General features: G+C 37.9%; 1 protein-coding gene across 1 annotated transcript in view; it reads right to left on the reverse strand.

Moving 5' to 3' along the window:
• Positions 1 to 4,482: 4,482 nt before the first annotated feature.
• Positions 4,483 to 17,730, reverse strand: part of unc-45 (unc-45 myosin chaperone) — a 30,750-nt gene continuing 17,502 nt past the window's right edge. Inside the window, exon 3 of the transcript XR_011019099.1 lies at positions 4,483 to 4,538. The gene's annotated coding sequence lies outside the window, so the exon portion shown is untranslated. The remainder of the gene's footprint in view (positions 4,539 to 17,730) is intronic.

Consider the following 17,730-nt stretch of genomic DNA (forward strand, 5'->3'; position numbering starts at 1 on the left):
GTATTTCGCATTCTATTCAGAAATTTATTGTTTGTTGAGTGATACAGTAAAGTGTAGCGAATATTTGTCACCTGATAGCCTACATCTGGATTAGGAACATAATTGTGTGAAGTTGATTACTGTGGTGCATATTTGTTTTGTGACAGCCTAGTTATGGATTCAGTAAAAGTTGTGAAATTCCTTACCAACGAAGACAAAATTAAAATCTATCAGAAAGTGGACTGGCACCCACATCTTTAAGCGTGCAGAGCTAGGGTGAAGGTTGAAAATTGCACCTTCGAGTTTCGACATGATCATTCAAATTGGTCAAATCGAAGTTATGTCACGTTTAAAATGGCAGCCAAAGTCGCAGTTGCACATGGTTGAGTATAACCTCCAATTCATTGTCGAAGAGTGTGACCAGAAAATAATGCTTAATAATAACCCACTGGTCTGAAATAACAGGCTTCTACTACTATTTGTGTTAGAAAGAGTGTGATCTGCAATAATACTTGATATTTTTATGGGCCCCTGTGAAATGTTTTCATATTTGTTGTCTGGTGTTTTTCATTATCTTTCAGTTCACTATTGGTATTTTATAATCCCCATTAGAAAATGTTATCATATTTGTTCTCTCTGTTTTTCACACCTTTTAATATTCTCCTCTCATCTTTAGAAATGGTATATATAGTTTTACTGTATCTTTGGATACATGATGTAAAATGCCGTCATGTCGGAAGAAATCGTATTTTAATTTGTGTATTCAGTAGTATGTTTTCTCGCTTAACACATTCTTTTTCCTTGTTCCCTGCAGAAACGTCTTAACGAGGCTTTACTGTGATGCATTTCTATGAAATAAAATAAAGAAAAAATCCATTGCACTACAACCTTGATGGGCCTTAACTTACTAAGTGACCACTGTTCAGCCTGAAGGCCTGCAGATTACGAGGTGGCATGTGGTCAGTGCAACAAATTCTCTCGGCCCTTATTCTAGGGTTTCTAGACCGAAGCCAATGTCTCAGCTTCAGATATTTGCTCAAATGTTATCACACAGGCTGAGTGGATCTCAAACAGCCCTCAGATCCAGTTAAAATTCCTTGATCTGGATGGGTATTAAACCTGGGGCCTCCCAGCAACAGACAGGCTCACTACTCCTAAAATGTGGGGGCTATGAAATGGAACCGTAAAATAACAGCATTAAGGATCTTTCAAAAGAATTGTGTGAGTCATCAATCCATAGACTGGTTTGATGCAGCTCTCCATGCCACCCTATCCCTTGCTAACGTTTTCATTTCCATGCTACTACATCAACTCTAATCTGTTTGTGATATAAGTGCCTTGGTCTACCCTTACTGTTTTTACTGCCTACGCTACCCTTAAAAACTAATTGAACTAGTTAGAACAAATGAATAGACTGCAACATGGCCTAACAGAAAGTTACCAGTAAACAAACCAACTGGCAAGAACTTTTCCACAAAAGAAGATCCTAAAGGGAGGACATAACTCTTAAAAGAAACTTTTCACACAAATATATTTATATTCTAATTGTTTTATAACATTTTTATGTACTGATGATGATCCAAAGGATTGAAACATGTCTATACTGTAAACTATTCATGTGTTAATTTTAGAGTTAACAACGTTGTGTATTGAATAAGATGGATAAAAATTCTATATTTTAATAGCATGTAACATCTCCGAGTATGTATCTTCTGTCTCATTCTCTGTCAAGGTTAAATATTTTCACCCCTTAGACTACCGTATCGCAAATATTTCACAATGCACAGGAATTGGAAACTAGCCAAGCAGTCCGTCATAGTCGAGCTTTGCTATTTATAGACAGGTAGACTACATCCCGCAGTGCAAATCAAGGAAAAACTGATAAAGTTGAACATTTATTTTCCCTTCTAACAATTGAGAAATGTTGAGTTTGAAATCTAACACAAAGAGAAAACGTGTCGTTTTAACTGACGAAAATAAAATTTAAAAAATGGAACGATTAAAGAAAGGCAGATTAGTCTCAAATTTAGCATCAGAGTTTGGTGTTGGTGCAACAACAGTGCAGGACTTAATGAAGAATAAAGGCAATGTGTTGCGGTTTGCAGCAAGTTCTGATAGTTCATATGGACTCGCTAAAAGTTAAACAATGAAATCATCATTTTTAAAAGAACTGGATGCTGCATTATTCATGTGATTTCAGCAAAAGCGAGGTGAAGGTGTACCTATTAGCGGTCCTATGGATAATAAGGCAGGCATAATTTTTTCACGATAAGATGAGGCTCTTGGAATCCTCACCAGCTCTAACTGTTGGTTACAGAGATTTAAGGACAGACATGGCATTCGAGAATTAAACATTGGAGGAGAAAAACTAAGCGGTGACAGCAGTACAGCAGAAAACTTTAGATACAAGTTTAAGCATATAATTGAGAGATACAATTTTGTTCCAAGTCAAGTGTACAATGCCGATGAAACTGGACTTTATTGGAAGTGCTTACCCAGTAAAATATTAGCAGCTGCTGAAGAGAAGTCAGCTCCCTTCTCACAAATCTAGTAAAGAGTGCATTACCATCTCGTGCTGTGCGAACGCTACTGGCGACCATAAATTAAAATTAGCTGTTGTTGGTATCAAAGGAACATTGATGAGATATTTTCTAGTAGATTATTGTCAAAACAAATCTGCATGGATGGCACGTGATATTTTCAGGACTTAGTTCCATAATAAGTTTGTTCCGTGGGTTCGAGATTTCTTGGCATCCAAAGGCTGTCCTTTTTCTTTATAATTCACCCTTCTCACCCTGTTGATAGAGAGTTGAAATCAGATGAGGGAAACTTTTTGTTTTCTATTTTCCACCTAATTTAATGCCATCGCAACCTTTAAGGTGCATTATAAACACGAAATTCTACGCCCCTTACTTTCCGAATAAACGTTGATGGTTGAGTTCTGGAAAAAGACTAAATCTTAAAGAAGTACTTTATCTCGCCCAGAAATTATGGGATCTAATGACCACTCAGAACATCACTCAATCGTGGATAAAATTCAATACTGATGTCAAAGAGCTTGCCAATGATTATCATGGGTTCATTAATGAAGATGAAGAACTGATGATCAAAGATATCCTGAAGACTATAGAAAATAACATTCATTCTGGGAAGTGGATCGAAGTAAAATTAAGGAGTGGCTTCATACTGACGATGTATTGCCTGATGACAAAATAGAAACAAAAAGTGCGAATGAGAACACGGCAGTCAGCTGCAAAGTGGTGAGTGAAAGTGAGCGGGATGGGGAAGACGAGTGCATCACAAACAATTGCGTACCGCTTCAGACTGCACTGTTTGCTGAAACATTAATGGACTTCTTGGAGCAAGAGGACGATACAGATTTTTCAGACAGTCATGAAATTAGAAAGCTAAGAATGGACATAGAGAAGGATAGTGCAAAAAGTACCGGTAACAGATTTTTTTTAAGCAGCTCAAAGGATACCCGGTAAATTCATTTATTCATGTTCTGCTGGTAATTTACATGAATACTTAGTATGTATTGTTGTTACATTGACTACATTTTGGTTTTAAAGAGTTTTTTTTTCTTGGTACTTGCTTTACGTCGCACCGACACAGATAGGTCTTATGGCGACGATGGGACAGGAAAGGGCTAGGAGTGTGAAGGAAGTGGCCGTGGCCTTAATTAAGGTACAGCCCCAGAATTTGCCTGGTGTGAAAATGGGAAACCATGGAAAACCATCTTCAGGGCTGCCGATAATGGGGTTCGAACCTACTATCTCCCGAATACTGGATACTGGCCGCAATTAAGCGACTGCAGCTATCGAGCTCGGTAAAGAGGTTTCATGCACTGCATTTTAAGGTTATACGGTATGTATTTTATGTACAGTACTTTAAAGTCCATTAAAATTAGTAATACAGATTGTCCATTTTTTCTTTTTATTAATCGTTCACCCCTTCCCGGGCATTAGAATGGGTAATGCAGGTTTTACTGTATATTGGAAATATGTACCTTTACCACTCTTATCATATTAAGCATTGAGAATAAATACCACTACATACCCTTAAACCTCCCCTCCGAACCATGCGACCTTGCTGCAGTGGGGAGGCTTGTGTGTCGCAATGAAGCAGATAGCCGAGCCGCAGGTGCAACCGTATCGGATAGGTATCTGTTGAGAGACTAGATTAACAAATGGTTCATCGAAAGGGGGGTAGCAGCCTTTCGGAAGTTGCAAGGGCTACAGTCTACATGATTAACTGATATGGCCTTGTAATAATACTCAACATGGCTTAGCTGTGTTGATACTGCTACACGGCTGAAAGCAATGGGAAACTACAGCCGTAACTAACTCTTGAAGACATGCAGCTCTCTCTGTATCAATGATGTACTGATGATGGCTTCCTCCTGGGTAAAATATTCTGGAGGTAAACTAGTCCCCCATTCGGATCTCCGGTTGGAGACAACACGAGAGGGGGCGATCATCAGGAAGATGGATACTGTCATTCTGCGAGTCGCAGCGTGTAATGTTAGAAGTTTGAATCGTTGTGGTAGGTTAGAGAATCTGAAAAGGGAGATGGATAGACTAAAGTTAGATGTAGTTGGTATAAGTGAAGTACGTTGGCAGGAAGAACAGGATTTTTGGTCAGGCGACCACCAAATTATCAACACAAAATCAAACAGGGGACATGCAGGAGTTGGTTTAATAATGAATAAGAAAATAGGGCAGCGGGTAAGCTACTACGACCAGCATAGTGAAGATAGACATCTAACGAATGCCCACCACAATAGTGCAGGTCTATATGCCTACCAGTTCAGCAGATGATGAGGAAATCACAAGAATGAATGAAGAGATAGAAGATTTATTACAATATGCAAAAGGTGACGAGAATCTAATTGTGATGGGAAACTGGAATGCAGTGATAGGCCAAGGTAAGGTAAGGTAAGGTAATACAATAGGAGAATTCGGATTGAGACAAAGGAACAAAAGAGGAAGTCGGCTGGTTGCATTCTGCACTGATCATAATTTAGTCCTTGCCAATACTTTGGTCAAACACCACAAACGACGGCTGTATACGTGGACGAGACCTGGAGATACTGGAAGGTATCAAATAGATTTCATTATGATTAGACAGACATTCAGGAACCAGGTGTTGGATTGAAAAACTTTCCCAGGAGCAGATGTTGACTCTGACCACAACTTCTTGGTCATGAAATGCCATCTGAAGTTGAAGAAATTGAAGAAAGGAAGGAATGTAAGGAGATGGGATCTAGACAAGTTGAAAGAAAAGAGTGTGAGGGATTGTTTCAAGGAACATGTTGTGCAAGGACTAAATGAAAAGGCTGAAGGAAACACAATAGAGGAAGAGTGGATAGTCATGAAAAATGAAGTCAGTAGGGCTGCTGAAGAAATGTTAGGAAGGAAGAAAAGATCAACTAAGAATCAGTGGATAACTCAAAGAGTTACTAGACCTGATTGATGAACGACGAAAATACAAGAATGCTAGAAATGAAGAGGGCAGAAAAGAATAGCGGCGATTAAAGAATGAAGTGGATAGAAAGTGCAAGGTAGGTAAGGAAGAATGACTGAAGGAGAAGTGGACGGATGTCGAAGGTTGTATGGTCCTAGGAAAGGTAGATGCTGCATACAGGAAAATCAAGGAAAGCTTTGGAGAAAGGAAATCTAGGTGTATGAATATTAAGAGCTCAGATGGAAAGCCACTTCTAGGGAAAGAAGACAAAGCAGAAAGATGGCAGGAACATATCCAACAGTTGTATCAATGTAAAGAAGTAGATGAAAGGGTTCTGGAACAAGAAGAGGCTGTTGATGCTGATGAAATGGGAGACCCAATTTTGAGGTCAGAGTTTGACAGAGCTGTGAGAGACCTAAGTAAGAACAAATACAGTGGAGACAATACGTGACACTTCCGGATTTAGCCTTGTTAAAGTGGGAGACAATTTGCAAGTGGCACTCCTAGTGGCATAACCTGGAAATTTGCGCTAAATTCAAATATCAGTGGAAAAGTATATACAGAAATGGATAAATAAATTACGTCTAGAAAGAAAGTGTCATTAAGATATTAACTTCAAAGTTGGTAAAGCAATTCTGGATAAACGAATGAAGAATTATTTAACAGGTTATTATTTAAAGACTGAAATTAAACATATAATCAACGTGTGAAATGGACTGCTGTGAAAGGGTTTGGTCTTTCATTTATGCATTACTTTTTTTAGCTTTAGCATTCCCGCCTGAACTTTTATGGCTACTTTTGTCTTTTTCTCTTTAAAAAACATTGTATCATCACATTAAAACACTCGTCAATAAAAATATCGGCACATTCCTTACACGCGAATCATTGAATTAACATTTAAGACCTGGACAATTTTCCTCTCAACTTGAAGCCTACTAAACAGAAAGAAAATCTATAAATTTAGCCTCAAAAACATTCAAAACATTCAAAGTTTCCCTACAAGCAATACTTGCCATTATATTAGGATAAAGCAAATTTGCATCATCATTTTGTTTCTACAAATTATGTACATTTCTTAAGTCAACCATATTTTCTTCAGTGCTTGACAATGTATTACGGCATTCCAAATGGGGTAACTTGGAATACAAGCAGTCACACACATATACACATGCATTTTCCTGAACTAAATCAAAACCCACAGATTGCACCTACAACACCACATCGGTATTGAAGGTTAACTGCTGCACTATGCAATAAAATAAGTTTATTATATTTTAAGCCAGTTAAAATATGGGTCGCACATATCAGAAGTTTAGGAAGTACTAGTCTTGTGTCACTTGAAGACTATGTATGCAAACACAATATTTACTTACATTTTTTTGTCACAAGAGAAACAGAAGAAAGACCACGAATCCTTCTGCACTTCATAGTTATTGTAGCCAAACACAGCCCATATCTTTCCACTCATGTTGAGAGGAGATGTAAAGGAATAACACACGCTACCATGTACTTATGTCAGCTTACTGCAAATGCATACATATCGCCAAAAACTTCACAAACAAATACACATGCTCTTATGACAGAATCATTAACTCCAGGTGACTCCGTTACACAGAGCTCTAATCGCTGTCCCTTGATATCTCGCAGAGTGTCGTGTATTGTCTCTACTGTATTTGGTAAGAACAACGCACCTGGAATTGATGACATTCCCTCTGAATTACAGACTGCCTTAGGAGAAACCAGCATGGCAAGATTATTCCATTTAGTGTGTAAGATGTATGAGACAGGAGAAGTGCCATCCGATTTTCGGCAGAATGATGTTATACCAATTCTCAAGAAAGCCGGTGCTGACAAGTGTGCAAGCTACTGCACCATTAGTTTAGTATCTCATGCCTGCAAAATTTGAACATGTATTATTTACAGAAGAATGCAAAGACAAGTTGAAGCTGAGTTGGGAGAAGATCAATTTGGCTTCAGAAGAAATGTAGGAACACGTGAAGCAATCCTGACTTCACGTCTGTTCTTAGAGGATCAAATTATGGACAAGCCCACGTACATGGCGTTCGTAGATCTAGAAACGGCATTCGATAATGTTGATTTGACCAATCTATTTAAGATCCTGAAGGTTATTGGGATCAGATACCGAGAACGAAGAATTATCTATAATCTGTATAAAAATCAGTCTGCAATGATAAGAATCGAGGGCTTTGAAAAAGAAGCAGCAATCCAGAAAGGAGTGAGGCAAGGCTGCAGCTTGTCCCCCCTCTCCTTTTCATTGTTTACATAGAACAGGCAGTAAAGGAAATCAAAGAGGATTTTGGAAAGTGAATCACAATCCAAGGAGAGGAAATCAAAACCTTGAGATTTACCAATGATACTGTTATTTTATCTGAGACTGCAGAAAATCTTGAGAAGCTGCTGAATGGTATGGACAAAATCTTGGGTAGGGAGTACAAGATGAAAATAAATAAGTCCAAAATAAAAGTAATGGAGTGCAGATGAACGAAGGCAGGTGATGCAGGAAATGAAGTCTTAAAGGAAGTATATGAATATTGTTTCTCGAGTAGTAAAATAACTAACGATGGCAGAAGTAAGGAGGACATAAAATGCAGACTACCACAAGCAAGGAAAAGCTTTCTTAAGAAAAGAAATTTCCTCACTTCAAACATTGATATAAGAATTAGAAAGAGGTTTCTGAAAACTTTAATCTGGAGCGTGGCATTGTTTGGAAGTGAAACATGGACAATAACTAGCTCAGAAAGAAAGAGAATAGAAGCTTTTGAAATGTGATGTTATAGAAGAATGCTGAACGTTAGATGGATAGATCGAATCACGAATGAGGAGATACTGAACTGAATTGGTGAGAGGACATCAATTTGGCTAAATTTGACGAGAAAAAGAGAGAGAATGATAGGACACACATTAAGACACCCAGGACTTGTTCAGCTGGTTTTTGAAGGAAGTGTAGGTGGTAAGAACGGTAGGGGTAGACCAAGGTATGAATATGACAAGCAGATTAGAGCAGATATACGATGTAAGTTATATAGAAATGAAAAGGTTAGCACAGGATAGGGTGGCATGGAGTGCTGCATCAGACCAGTCTATGGACTGATGACTCAAACAACCACCATCCTTAAAAATCAAATATACAAATGATTATCACGTAAGATTATATGGCAATTCTAAGGATATTCTTCATTGACACCACATGACGTTAATGCAATGAACAGCTTCATTATTTTCTTTATAGGTCTTTCAATTATTATTTATTTACATATTTTATGACCACATTGGAGCACTTTCAAACCATATACATCTAAGTCTTCAAAGAATTAACTGGGAATTTAGCTTTCAACATCTTCCTCCTCTCCCAAAATGTCTTGATTCTTTCTGACTGGCTGCCCTTTCTTCATTTATTTATTTAATTTATTATGGCTTCTTTCATGTGGCACAGTTAGGGCACACGGCCCTCTCTTATACCTAACCACAATACAACAAATAATATTAAGGTTGCCTATTACTAATTATACTACTTATACTATTTCCTAAATTAAGCCTAAGTTACACACCCACACAATATGCAGCTTATTAGCCCATTGATTCAGTCCTCTTTTCTATCTCGCACAGACACTTGCACACACCCTTACAATGTACACACTTATCAACTACCCTTACGTTTACATTATATAAAACTAACAGAAACAATTTTTAATTTTACAATTACCAATCACACGCACACAATATACACTTCAATCAGTAACTCTCAACAGGAAGTCTCAGCAAGATATTTTAAATTTGAGGAAAGAGTCAATGCCCCTGACACTTACTGGCGGGGAATTCCAAAGCCTGGAACAGGTTACAGTAAAAGAATTATTATACACAGAAGAGTGGTGAAGAGGAATAGCTAAAGTGGAGCCCGAGCGAGTGTTACGGTTATGGAAGGAAGAGAGGAAGTGAAGTTTAGATGAAATATACTGGGGGGAGTTACTATGCAGGAGTTCGTGTATTAAGACAAGTATATGATATTCACGTCTCTTAACAGGTTTTAACCAGTGCAGTGCTTGATAGTAAGAAGTAATATGCACATCATACCCTAGGTTAAAAATGAATCTAAGGCAACAATTCATAATACGCTGCAGTTTCCTAGTTTGTTCTTTAGTAGCGTCTACCAAGATAACATCACAGTAGTCAAGGATAGGAAGAATTAGGGTCTGTGTTAATCTTTGCCACATATTTAGTGGTACAATATCTTTATTTAATTAAACACCTTCTGACTTACGTTTTTGATATGTTCTGTCCAATTTAGAGTTTCAGTCATAGTCACCCCAAGATTTCTCACTGTTTTACTGTACATGATTGTGCTATTATTTATTTGTAGAGGAGGAATGATTGAATCTTTGATCTTGTGTAGGAGCTTCTGGGAACCGACAATGATAGCTTGCGATTTTGATGGATTTATGAGAAGTCTGCTTGCGAGAGCATATTCACTGAGTTTTTCATGTCATCATTTATGCATTTTACTGCATTTGGTAATTCGCTTAAGCTGCAATGGTAATAAATTTGGAGATCATCAGCATATAGGTGATGAAATGAAATGGCGTATGGCTTTTAGTGCCGGGAGTGTCCGAAGACAAGTTCGGCTCGCCAGGTGCAGGTCTTTCTATTCAACACCCGTAGGTGACCTGCGCGTCGTGATGAGGATGAAATGATGATGAAGACAGCACATACACCCAGCCCCCGTGCCATTGGAATTAACCAATTAAGGTTAAAATCCCCGACCCGGCCGGGAATCGAACCCGGGACCCTCTGAACCGAAGGCCAGTACGCTGACCGTTCAGCCAACGAGTCGGACATATAGGTGATAATTACATGTTTTTAGAGAAGAAATGTCACTGATATACAATGTAAAAAGCAACGGTCCTAAAATACTACCTTGTGGCGTGCAAACTTTCCTTGTACGCCATTCTGAATTTCTTTCGCGAGTTATCACCCACTGCCTCCGATCTTTCAAATATGACGTAAAAAATTTCAGTTCTAAAGAGTCAAACAAGTAAGATTCCATTTTCTTAATTAGTAGCTGTAAGTCTATTGTATCAAATGCACCACTGAAATCCAGTAGCATTAGAACTGTAACTTGTCGTTGTTCCATAGCTAGTCTGATGTCGTCTGTCACTTTAAGGAGAGCCGTGGCAGTGCTGTACCCTTTCTTAAAGTCCGATTGTAATGGGTCAAGGAGAGAATAGTTATTTAAATATTCCAATACTTGCTCGTACACCAGTCTTTCCAAAGCCTTAGAAAGCGCTGGAAGAATAGAAACTGGGCGATAGTCAGAGGTCAGTTTAGGATCGTTTATCTTGGGCACTGGGATGACATTAGCTTGTTTCCAGAGTGCAGGGAAAGTTCCATTTCTAAGACAGTAATTGAATGTATGTGTGATAATCGGGAGGATATCGCCTATCATATTATCTATGAAATGCATAGGGATGTCATCTACTCCTACTGCTTTAGATTTAATAGAGTATAGTACTTTTTTAATTTGGCTGCTAGTGACCTCTTGGAATGAAAATTGAGGACGGTTAAGTGGAGGGATGGCTGGTTGATTCGTATTTAATTCTGCCCGATTGATTGGTTTAAACGCGATTCGTTCTTCAGAGAAATATGTAATAAGCTCGTCTAGGGTTGGCCTTTTATAATACCAAGAGAGCGTTGTTATAAATAAATTGTTATACATTTTAAGAGAAACAGTGGTAAATTTTGCCCTGAAAATTGTTTTTTTCAATGTACCTGTAAGTCTACTGACACAGGAACTTCGTATAATACTCGTCTCAAGTGCCAATTGACTGTGTCATGTTTCAAGCCCACATTCTTGTGCATGACATACATTCCCAAATGTTTACATGCAATTGCCAGACTGTGGTATAGTAAAATATGTTATGTGTTCTAGTAGCTGTAGTTAATGAAATGTATATTTTCTGGTTTACTTTTAATAAGGGAGATCCTAGCATAAACCAAGGAGGAAAATGTGCAGTTTACATAACTTTAAACCTTGCAATCATAGATCACACAGCCATCACAATCTAGAGAAAGTTTTTAGAGAAATTTCCTGCTCCTTGATTGTTGATCTTGTTAGCTGTTTTAAAAGTCAATCTGAACATTAATTAAGGAGGTCCAATACTCTTGGATACTGACAGATTATTCCATAATATTTATTTTTAGTATGTCCGACTCATTGGCTGAATGGTCAGCGTACTGGCCTTCGGTTCAGAGGGTCCCGGATTCGATTCCCGGCCGGGTTGGGGATTTGAACCTTTATTGGTTAATTCCAATGGCCTGGGGGCTGGGTGTTTGTACTGTCCCCAACATCCCTGCAACTCACACACACACCACAAATAACACTATCCTCCACCACAATAACATGCAGTTACCTACCCATGGCAGATGCCACCCACCCTCATCGGAGGGTCTGCCTTACAAGGGCTGCACTCAGCTAGAAATAGCCACACAAAATTATTATATTATTATTTTCAGTATTAAATAAATCTTATGTACTGTGTTTACTTGAATCTAATGCACACCCTTGAAATTAAAATAATAACATTTGCCTATGGTTGCAAAGCAAGTGCAGAATTCAACTTAACTGCATGCAAGTTCCATTTTTGGACTTCCCACTATTACAATATAGGTACTGTACCTAAACGCTGAAGAGTGGAAGAAAAGAGGGAGGAAATTTGGCCTAAATTTTACACTACAGAGGCAATGATGACGATGATTGTATCCAAGTATCCTCAAATGTTGAAAGTGCTCCAATATGAAGCAGCCATAATAGCTTTATAACTGACTGTAATTAAGTCTTCAAGTTGGGTTTACACATTGCAGTTTGGATTGCTCTGCAGCTGCAGTTGGCATTCTTTGTATAACCTCATCTTTTGAGTGTAGACTTAGTTCTATGCATTCCAGTCCTTATCCTATTTAAGGTCTTCCAGGGCCAAGATTGCAAAGTATGTACTGGAGTTCCTTCTGTTGGCCAATTCCAGTCAGACAGTGTGGACTGTTGCTGCCAATATTGATTCCTAAGAACACTTGGTATCGCTGGTGCTGGCCTGGTGTTATTAATGAAACTCCTCTGTAATCTGAGACACTATTTTACAACTTCATGTGATCATCATCATCATCATCATCATCATCACAGAGGCAATGATGAACAGATCTCGGACTAGTACTAACCAAGTGCTTCGTCAATTTATGAACTCAATGGCAGTACAAGGGTACCACCGTAAGCTATTCAAATTGAAATTTTACCATGATCCAGTAACAGACTGTATATATGAACTTCGTAAAATCAAATTTGTGACTGATAACGTATTGAGATGCAGGAGATGTGTAAGTCTATCATAGACTTTTGTAGTAACTGATGTATCTCTGACTTCTGCTTAATCTTATACACGACTATGTAATGCACAATTTTGTACATATCTTCTAAATAAATATGACAATGAGTTCATGTTACGAACTTGATTTCCTTCTTTCCCGCATGAATGTCAAAACCTCTTTGTCAATTTCAATATGTCTCTTTTTCATCGACCAGAGAACTTCTTTCTCGTAGCTTTAGAAGCAATATCACCACTTTATGTTGATCGATGATGCTCTCTGCTATATCAAATTCTCTTTCGGCCTATATATTTCCATGCTTTCCTGTATAAATTATACCTTCTGTTTGAAAATAGCTTCAAATAAAATTCTGCACTTTTTGCCATTTATCTCTTAATGAATTCAAATTTACAAGTCAAATGAACCTTTTATTATCAAAAATGCAGTAACAGTGGTAAAACAATATATGAAAGCACTTAAAGTAGAAATGAGGAATGACGAGAAACAAGGTAACCCAAACAGAGCAGAAGAAAACACAGAAAATTAAAAATAATTTTTAAGTTTGCGTATAAATCTCCTGTACCATAGTTTCTAATGTGTCCCAATTTGGAGACTATATCTGGCTGAAATAAAGTATGCAGCATTAGATTTGAGTAAGTACAGTACGTGTGTGTCAAACCCATATGCCATTTCTCTATATTGTTCGGTATGAATCTTTGTACAGTATTTTAAGACCAGATCCCTTTCTTGACGTCAACTCATCACAGGAGGTAATCAGATAAAATGAATGAAGTGATATACACAACACTAGTAAGAAACCTGTGCTTCGCTATGGTATTATACTGAAATTTATAATTGAATGCTTAACATTTTATATATAATCCACCAAAATTCGCAATCTGATGGCCAAGTTCCTCCCATTCTACAATCTTTCTTTCCAGCAATCGATTTCGTACTTCTCAGGCTAGCTCCAGGTATTCCGCCCGGTCAGTTAGGTCCCTAAATTTTCGCCACCTTTTCTATAAGCATTTTTAATATGGACAAATCCATGAGGAGATCCGGCGTGGTGTCGTCTTGGGTGCCATTGTGGTACTGAAGCTTCAGCCGGACTGCATTCATAGTCATTACCCGGTCAGGACTCGTTCCCAGTGCGGTCTGCACATTTTGACGACGGTCCAGAAAATATATATATATTTTTTTTTTGCTATTTGCTTTACGTCGCACCAACACAACAAGTCTTATGGCGACGATATTATTATTATTATTAGGGTGGGTGATATTAGTTGAATTTAGATTATTATTGTTCTGGACACCGCAGCAAGATGCAAGACCGCTACTTGGCAGTAAATTATATCTGCTGACAATGTGACCAGCACCATTGTCACGCGTAGGCAAGTGCGCAGGATTTCTAGCGATACGAATGATATACTTCTGTGCATTATTGACCTTATTATAGAGGTGAACAACTGCACGGTCAATTTCATTCCTATCGTTTATTTCAAATGTGTTTAAATTTGTATTTATGTGCCAGGAGAATCTACTGTAATCTAACTTTAAGTTCTTTAAAGGAAAAGATGGCTCTTAAAAACGAACCCAGCAAAGATTAAAAATTATCGGTTTATGATCAGAATCAAGTACATTATGAACAGTAAAATCAATTGGTCTCAACTCATTTTCCACTCTACTGCCGTTAAGTTGATTTCCCCCCCAAAGAAAGAAGGTGCATTTCTTTATGCTTAAAGGATATTCCAAATACCACTGTTCACGTCTGTTTCCTTCAGTTTTGAGATATAAGTTACCCCATAAAAAGAATTAACTTTTTTCACTTCCTTTCACCCCCCCCCCCCATTAAGTGAATTCTCCAGGGGGAAAATATATGTTTCTTTATTAGTAAAGGATCTTCTAAATACCAATTATCATGATTGTTCATCTTCAGTTTTTGAGATATGTCTCCTCATAAAAGGAATTAACTCCTTTTCACCCCCGCCCCCCAAGATGACTTTCCCCCAAAAATGTGTTTTTCTTTGTTTTTAAAGGAGATCCAAATACCAATTTTCATGTCTGTAACAACTTAAGTTTTTATTAGATGTAAGTATCCTCATACAATTAATTCAATTAATTTATCAAATCCTTCACCCCCCTTCATTGAATTTTCCGAAATCGAAGGAATATGTGTTTCTTTACTTTTAAAGTAGATTCCAAATACCAATTTTCACATCTGCAACATCTTTAGTTTTTGAGATAATAGTATCTTCATACAAATAATTCAAATCATTTTTCAATTCTACCCCCCCCCCCCGCCCCCCTTTAAGTGGATTTCCGAAAACAAAAAATATGTATTTCTTTATTTTTGATAGAGATTCCAAATACCAAATTTCACGTCTGTAACATCTTCAATTTTTGAGATATCAGTATCCTAATAAAAAGAATTCAACTCCATTTTCAGTCATTTTTACCCAAGTGGTTTTTCTGAAAACAAAAAATACGTTTCTTTATTTTAATAGAGATAAAAAATACAATTTTTCACTTCTGTAACATGTTAAGTTTTTGAGATATACTGTAGACATGCCCATTTTAAAATTTCACCCCCTTTTTAATTCCCCTTAAGTGGAGTTTCCGAAAACAAATCGCCTATATTTCTTTACTTTTACAGATTCCAAAAACCATTTTTTAAGTCTGTAACATTTTACATTTCTGAGATATACTGTAGATAGAGTCTTTCGAAAAATTCACCCCATTTGTCACTCCTGTTTAACCCCCATTAATTGGATTTTCCGAAAACAAAGACAAAAATATGTCTCTCTTTATTTTTTATTTTTGCTATGGGCTTTACGTCGCACCGACACAGATAGGTCTTATGGCGACGATGGGATAGGAAAGGCCTAGGAGTTGGAAGGAAGTGGCCGTGGCCTTAATTAAGGTACAGCCCCAGCATTTGCCTGGTGTGAAAATGGGAAACCACGGAAAACCATCTTCAGGGCTGCCGATAGTGGAATTCGAACCTACTATCTCCCGGATGCAAGCTCACAGCCACGCTCCTCTACGCGCACGGCCAACTCGCCCGGTTCTTTATTTTTAAAGGAGATTCCAAATACCAATTTTCAGGTCTGTAATATCTTCAGTTTCTGAGATATAAGTGTCCTCATTAAAGGCATTCCACCCTTTTTTACCGCTCCTAGTGGGATTTTCCTAAAAACCAAAAAATATGTGTTCCTTTATTTTTAATGGAAATTTTAAATACCAATTTTTACATCTGTAAGCTTTTAATGTTTTGAGACATAGATACACTAGTTTTAAAAATTCAATGCCCCCCTTTTTTCACCCCCCCTTAGCGATGGAATATCCAAAAATCCTCCCTTAGTGAGTACCTACATTGTAATATAAATGTGTCCTCAAAATTTCATTTCGTTATGTCCAGTAGTTTTGGCTCGGCGATGATGAATCGGTTAGTCAGTCAGGACATGTTCTTTTATATATATAGATTAGGAAGGGAGAGGGTAAAACCCAGTGCTGGCACATAGCCTACTCTTGTCGAACAACACCAAGGGGTGCGTGTGGGTGTCTGAGTATATATATACACACGTCATTAATTTGAAATCCCAATTCCCATCGTATTAAATCTATATAAAAATACCTCACTTATTGCATCCCTAATTTTTGCTATTACCAGTTAGTACAATCACATTGTTCCTTGTCCTGAAAATGTTCTTTGTCAGCCCTTGTGAAAGGAACATCATTTACAATACCGATAAGAACCCTCGTCTCTGGAGGCAGGTCAGGGGAAGTTGCACAATAATGGGAAAAGGCATGTTTTCCTAAACTTCACAGGGTAAGTTAACCTCAGGAATGTTCTATTTTGCTTGAAGGCTAACAGCGAGATAGCTGAATAAACCAGTGAGCCTGTTTGTGCTTGTATTTCACATTAGATCAGTTCAAAATTTACTCTGCATTGAATGATACAGTGAAGGATAGCAAATATTTGTCGCATAATAGCCTACCTACGGATTAGGAACATAATCCTGTGAAGCTGACTAGCATGGTGCATATTTGTCTTGTGATAGACATGAAATTGCTTAGTAATGAAGACAAAATTAAAATCCTTCAGGAAGTGGACAGGCATATGCATCTTTTAGCATGCAGAGATAGCAAAAAATGTTGCACCTTCGAGTTGGTTGAAATTTTGCCATATTCAAAATGACGGTCAGTCATTTTCTTGCACATGGCCGAGTGTAACCTCCGAATAATTTAGGCTCGAAGTGGTGTGCGACCAGAAAACAATATTTAATAACCCATTTCCTGCTTCCCAGGTCGGGTTGTTGAATCGAGGACCTCCATCGCTTAAAAAATTAAGTACATCTTCTCTATGCACTCCCACACTGAATCTGTCCACCTCTTTTGGGGTCTTCCTTGTGGTCTCTTTCCTGTTAACTTCCCTGAAAAAGCTTTTTTTTTTTGGCACACTCTCTTCTCCCTTTTTCATCATATGCCCATACCACTTTACCTTTGTTGTTTCTATCCTGTCTTGAAGTTTCAAGATTCCTGTCCTCATCCTTATCTCTTCATTTCTAATTCTATCCTTTCTGGTCTTGCCCTCGATACCTCGTAGGAATTTCATCTCTGCTGCCTGTATTCTACTCTCCTCTCGTTTTGTTGTAGTCCACGATCCAACTGCATAGATTAGTATGGGTTCATAATAGGTTGAATATAATACTTTCTTACATTTCTTTGGGACATCTTGATTCCACAAAATACCACTTACACTCTGGTCGAAGCTGTTTGCTTTTTGTATTTTTTTTTTTTCCAATTTCCTTGGTAATCTTTCCATCTTCTATGATCACGCTTCCAACGTACTTGAAACTTTTAACCACTTCCAGATTTTTACCATTCAGTTTTGTCTTTCCTCTTCCTTCCCTCCCC

The sequence above is a fragment of the Anabrus simplex genome, chromosome 1 (genome assembly GCF_040414725.1).
Source record: "Anabrus simplex isolate iqAnaSimp1 chromosome 1, ASM4041472v1, whole genome shotgun sequence".
NCBI lineage: Eukaryota > Metazoa > Arthropoda > Insecta > Orthoptera > Tettigoniidae > Anabrus > Anabrus simplex.